At 71.7% G+C, this 5,785-nt stretch overlaps 1 pseudogene; it reads right to left on the bottom strand.

Annotated features, from left to right (window-relative positions):
• Positions 1-3,506, bottom strand: part of LOC128970454 (basic proline-rich protein-like) — a 3,700-nt pseudogene extending 194 nt beyond the window's left edge.
• Positions 3,507-5,785: the final 2,279 nt, after the last annotated feature.

Raw genomic sequence — 5,785 nt, 5'->3', positions numbered from 1 at the left:
AGGAGGAGGGAGGGAGGGGGGGGGGGGGAGGGGGAGGGGAGGGGGAGGAGAGGGAGGGGGGAGGGGGAGGAGGGGGGAGAGGGGGGAGGAGGGAGGGGGGAGGGGGGGGGGGAGGGGGGGGGAGAGGAAGGGAGGGGAGGGGGGAGGGGGGAGGGAGGAGGGGAGGAGGAGAGGGGGGGAGAGGGGAGGGAGGGGAGGGGGGGGAGAGGAGGGAGGGGGGGGGAGGAGGGGAGGGGAGGGGAGGGAGGGGGGGGGGAGGGGGGGAGGGGGGAGAGGGGAGGAGGGGGGAGGGGGGGAAGGAGAGGGAGGGGGAGAGGGAGGGGAGGGGGGGGAGGGAGAGGGGAGGAGGGGGAGGAGGGGGGGGAGGAGAAGGGGAGGGGAGGGGGGGAGAGGGGGGAGGGAAGGGAGGGGAGAGGAGGGGGAGGGGGGGAGGGGGGGAGGGAGGAGGGGGGGGGGAGGGGAGGAGGGGGAGGGGGAGGGGAGGGGAGGAGGGAGGGGGGGGAGAGAGGAGGAGAGAGGGGGGGGGAGGGAGGGGGAGAGTGAAGAGGGAGAGGGAGGGGAGTGGGGGAGGAGAGGGGAAGGGAGAGGAGGGAGGGGCGGGGAGGGAGAGGGGGGGGAGGGGGAAGGAGGGAGAGGAGTGAGGAGGGGAGGGAGGGGGGGAAGAGGAGGGAGGAGAGTAGAGGAGGGAGGGGGGAGGGAAGAGGGAAGGGGGGGGAGGGAGAGAGAGAGGGAAGGAGGAAGGAGGGGAGAGGGGGAGGGGAGAGGGAGGGGGAGGAAGGAGAGGGGAGGAGGGGGAGGGGGAGGGAGAGGAGTAGGAGGGAGGAGGGGGAGGGGAGGGGGAGGAGGGGGAGAGAGGGGAGGAGGGAGAGCGAGAGAGTGGAGAGGGGACGGAGGAGGGGGGGAGAGAGGAGGGAGGGATGGAGGAGGGAGGAGAGGGGGAGGGAGTGGGAGAAGGAAGGGAGGGGGGAGGAGAGGAGAGTGAGGGAGGGAGGAGGGAGGGGGGAGGGAAGGGAGGAGAGGGGAGGAAGAGAGGGAAGAGGGAGGAGGAGGAGGAGAGGAGGGGAGGGGGAGGGGGGAGGGAAGGGAGGAGAGAGGGGGAGGGGAGAGGGGAGGAAGGAGGAGGAGAAGAGGAAGAGGAGAAGAGGGGAGGAGGGAGGAGGAGAGAGGGGAGGCGAGGGGAGGGGGGGGGAGGAGAGGAGGGGGAGGGGTGGAAGAGGGGGGGGAGGGAGAGGGAGGGGAGAGGGAGGGAGGAAGGGGAGAGAGGGGGAGAGGAGGAGAGGGAGGAGAGGGGGGAGAGGAGGGGAGGAGGGAAGGGAGGGAGAGGGAGGGAGGGGGAGAGGAGAGGGGGGAGGGGAGGGGGGGAGGGAGGGAGGGAGAGGGAGGGAGGAGGGGGAGAGGGAGGGAGGGGGGAGAGTAGAAGAAGGAGGGAGGGGCAGGGAAGGGAGAGGGGGGGAGGGGGGGGGAGAGAGGGAGAGGGGGAGGTAGAGGGAGGAGAGAGGGGAAGGGAGAGAGGGAGGGGAGGAGAGGGAGGAGGAGGGAGAGAGGAGGGGGGAGGAGGGAGAGGAGGCGGAGGGGAGAGGCGGGGAGGGGAGGAGAGGAGAGGAGGGGGAAGGAGGGAGGGGAGGGAGGGGGGGAGAGGAGAGGGAGGGGGGGGAGAAGGGGAGAGGAGGGAGGAGGGAGGGAGGGGGGGGAGAGGGGAGGGGGGGGAGGGGAGGGGGGAGGGGGGGAGGGGGAGGGGGAGGGAGGGGAGAGGAGGGGGGGGGAGGGGAAGGGAGGGGGGGAGGGAGGGGAGGGGAGGAGGAAGGGAGGGGAGGGAGAGGGGGAGGGGAGGGGGGGGAGGGGAGGGGAGGAGGAGGGGAGGGGGGGGGAGAGGGGGAGGGGAGGGGGAGGGAGGAGGGGGGGAGGGAGGGGAGGAGGGGGAGAGGGAGGGAGGGGGAGGGGAGGGGAGGGGAGGAGGGGGAGGAGGGGAGGAGGAGGGGGGAGAGGAGGAGAGGGGGGGAGGGAGGGGGAGGGAGGGGAGGGAGGGGGGAGGGGGGGAGGGGAGGAGGGAGAGGGGGGAGGGAGGAGGGGAGGGGAGGGGGGGAGGAGGGGGAGGGAGGGGGAGGGGGGAGGGGAGGGGGGGGGAGGGAGAGGGGAGGAGGGGAGGGGAGGGGGAGGAGGAGGGGAGGAGAGGGGAGGGGGAGGGAGGGGGAGGGGAGGGAGGGGAGGGAGGGGGGAGGAGGGGAGGGAGGGGGAGGGGAGGGGGGGAGGGGAGGGGGGAGGAGGGAGGAGGGGAGAGGGGGGAGGAGGGAGGGGAGGGGAGGAGAGGAGGGAGGGGAGGGAGGGGGAGGAGGGAGGGGAGAGGGGGGAGGGAGGAGGAGGGAGGGGAGAGGGGGGAGGGGGAGGAGGAGGGGGAGGGGAGGGGGAGGGGGGGAGGGAGGAGGGGAGGAGGGAGGGGGAGGGAGGAGGGGGGGAGGAGGGAGGGGAGGGGGAAGGGGGGAGGGAGGGGAGGGGGGAGGGGGAGGGAGGGAGGGGAGGGGAGGAAGGGGAGGGGGGAGGGGAGGAGGGGAGGGGGAGGAGGGGAGGAGGGGGAGGGAGGAGGGGGGAGGGGGAGGAGGGGAGGGGGAGGGGGGAGGGGAGGGGGGGGAGAGGGAGGAGGGGAGGAGGGGAGGGGGGAGGAGGGGGGGGAGGAGGGGAGGGAGGGAGGGGAGGGAGGGGAGGGGGAGGGGGGGGGGAGGGGAGGAGGGGGGAGGGGAGGAGGGGAGGGGGGAGAGGGGGGAGGGGGAGGAGGGGGGGAGGGGGAGGGAGGAGGGGGAGGGGGGGAGGGGGGGAGGGAGGGGGAGAGGAGAGGAGGGAGGAGGAGAGGAGGGAGGAGGAGAGGAGGAGGGAGGGGGAGGAGGGAGAGGAGGGGAGGGAGGAGGAGGAGGGAGGAGGGAGGGAGGGAGGAGGAGAGGAGGGGAGGAGGAGAGGAGGGGAGGGGAGGAGGGAGGAGAGGGAGGAGAGGAGGGGAGGAGGAGAGGAGGAGGGGAGGAGGGAGGAGAGGAGGGGAGAGGAGGGAGGAGGAGGAGAGGGAGGGAGGGAGGAGGAGAGGAGGAGGGGAGGGAGGAGAGGAGGAGGAGGAGGGAGGGGAGGGAGAGGAGGAAGGAGGAGGGGGGAGAGGGAGGAGGAGGGGGAGGGAGGAGGGAGGAGGAGAGGGGAGGAGAGGGGAGGAGAGGAGGGGAGGGAGGAGGAGAGGGAGAGGAGGAGGGAGGGGAGGGAGGAGGAGGAGGAGGGAGGAGGAGGAGAGGGAGGAGGGAGGAGAGGAGGAGGGGAGGAGAGGAGGGGGAGGGAGAGGAGGAGAGAGGAGGGAGGGAGAGGGAGGAGAGGGGAGGAGGAGGAGGGAGAGAGGAGGAGAGGGGAGAGGAGAGGAGGGGAGGAGAGGAGAGGAGAGGAGGGAGAGGAGGGGAGAGGAGAGGAGAGGAGGGGAGAGGAGGGGGAGAGAGGGAAGGGAGAGGAGGAGGAGGAGGAAGGGGAGGAGGAGGAGGAGGGAGAGGGGAGGGAGAGGGAGGAGAGGAGGAGAGGGGGGAGAGAGGAGAGGAAGGAGAGGAGAGGAAGGGAGGAGGGGGAGGGAGAGGGAGAGGAGAGGAGGAAGGAGAGGGGAGGAGGAGGGGAGAGGGAGGGGAGAGGGAGGAGGGAGGAGAGGAGAGGGGAGGAGGAGGGAGGGGAGGAGGAGGGAGAGGAGGAGGGAGAGAGGAGAGGAGGGGGAGAGGGGAGGAGGAGAGGAGAGGAGAGGAGGGAGGGAGGGGAGGAGGAGGAGGGGGGAGGAAGAGGGAGGAGGGGGAGGAGGAGGAGAGGAGAGGAAGGAGGAGAAGGGGAGAGGAGGAGGAGGAGGGAGGAGGGGGAGAGGAGGAGGAGGAGGGGGGAGGAGGAGAGGGGGAGGGAGGAGGAGAGGGAGGAGAGGAGGAGGGAGGAGGAGGAGGAGGAGAGGAGGGGAGAGAGGAGAGGAGGAGGGAGGAAGGGAGAGGAAGGGGAGGGAGGGAGGAGAGGAAGAGGAGGGGAGGGAGGAGGAGGAGGAGAGGAGAGGAGGGGAGAGGAGGAGGGAGGAGAGGGGGAAGGAGGAGAGGAGAGGGAGGGAGGAGGAGGGAGAGGAGGGAGGAGGGAGAGGAGAGGGAGGAGGGAGGAGGGGAAGGGAGGAGGAGGGAGGAGGAGAGGAGGAGGGGAGGGAGGAGGAGAGGAGAAGGGAGAGGGGGAGAGAGGGGAGGAGGGGGAGGAAGAGAGAGAGGAGGGAGGAGGGGGGAGGAGGAAGGGGGAGGAGAAGGGAGAGGAGGAGGAGAGGAGGGAGAGGAGGAGGAGAGGAGGGAGGGAGGGGGAGGGAGGAGGAGAGGGGAGGAGGGAGGAGAGGGAGGAGGAGGGAGAGGAGGAGAGAGGAGGGGGGAGGAGGAGGAGAGAGGAGGGAGGAGGAGGGGAGGAGAGGGAGGAAGGAGGGAGGAGGAGGGGAGAGGAAGGGGAGGAGAGGAGGGAGAGGAGAGGGAGGAGGAGGAGAGAGGGGAGGAGAGGAGAGGGGAGGAGGAGGAGGAGAGGGAGGAGGGGGAGGAGAGGGGGAGAGGGAAGGAGGGGGAGGGAGAGGAGGAGGAGGGAGAGGGGAGAGGGGAGGGAGGGAGAGGGAGGGAGGAAGGAGGAGAGGGGAGGAGGAGGAGGAGGGAGGGAGAGGAGGAGGGGAGGGAGAGGGGGAGGAAGGAGGAGGAGGAGGAGAGGGAGGAGGAGAAGGGGGAGAGGGAGGAAGGGAGGAGAGGAGGAGGAGGAGGAGAGAGGGAGAGGAGGAGAGGGAGGAGGGAGGAGAGAGGGAAGGAGGGAGGAGGGAGGGGAGGGAGGAGAGGGGAGGAGGAGGAGGAGGAGGAGAGGGAGGGAGGAGGGAGAGGGGGAGGGGAGGAGGGAGAGAAGGGGAGGAGGGGGAGAGAGGAGAGGAAGGAGAGGAGGGAGGGGGAGAGGAGGGGAGGGAGGGAGAGGGGAGGGAAGGGAGGAGGAGAAGGGAGGGGGGAGGAGGGAGGAAGGGGAGAGGGGAGGGAAGAGGAGGAGGGAGGGGGAGGAGGGAGAGGGGAGGGAGAAGGGAGGAGGGAGGGAAGGAGGAGGGAGGGAGAGAGAGGGAGAGGAGGGAAGGAGAGGAGGAGAGGGGAGGAGGGAGGGAGGAGGGAGAGGAGGGAGGAGAGGAGGGAGGGAGGAGAGGAGGAGGAAGGGGAGAGGGAGGGAGGAGAGGAGGAAGGGGAGAGGGAGGGAGGAGAGGAGGAGGAAGGGGAGAGGGAGGAGGAGAGGGGAGAGGGAGGGAGGAGAGGAGGAGGGGGAGAGAGGGAGAGGAGGGGGGGGGAGGAGAGGAGGGAGAGGAGGAGGAGGGGGGGAGGAGAGGGAGAGGGAGAGAGGAGGAGGGAGAGGAGAGGGGGGAGAGGAGGAGAGAGAGGGAGGAGAGAGGAGGGGAGGGAGGAGGAGAGGGAGGGAGGGGAGAGGAGGGGGAGGGGAGAGAGGAGGGAGGGAGGGAGGGGAGGGAGGGGAGAGAGGAGGAGAGAAGGGGAGGGGAGAGGAGGATGGGGGAGAGAGGGGAGAGGGAGGAGAAGGAGAGGGGGAGGGGAGGGGGAGAGGAAGAGGGAAGGGAGGAGGAAGGGAGAGGGAGGAGGAGGAGGAGGAGGAGAAGGGAGAGAGGAAGGGAGGAGAGAGGGAGGGGAGGGGAAGGAGGAGGTGAGGGGAGGAGGAGAGAGAGGGAGAGGGAAGGGAGAGGAGGGAGGGAGAGGAGGAGAGGGAGGGGGAGAGGGGAGGGAGGAGAGGGAGAGAGGAGGGG

The sequence above is a fragment of the Indicator indicator genome, chromosome 12 (assembly GCF_027791375.1).
Source record: "Indicator indicator isolate 239-I01 chromosome 12, UM_Iind_1.1, whole genome shotgun sequence".
Lineage (NCBI taxonomy): Eukaryota > Metazoa > Chordata > Aves > Piciformes > Indicatoridae > Indicator > Indicator indicator.
Note: the sequence above shows the minus strand (reverse complement) of the source record. Positions and strands in the feature narration are given on the sequence as shown.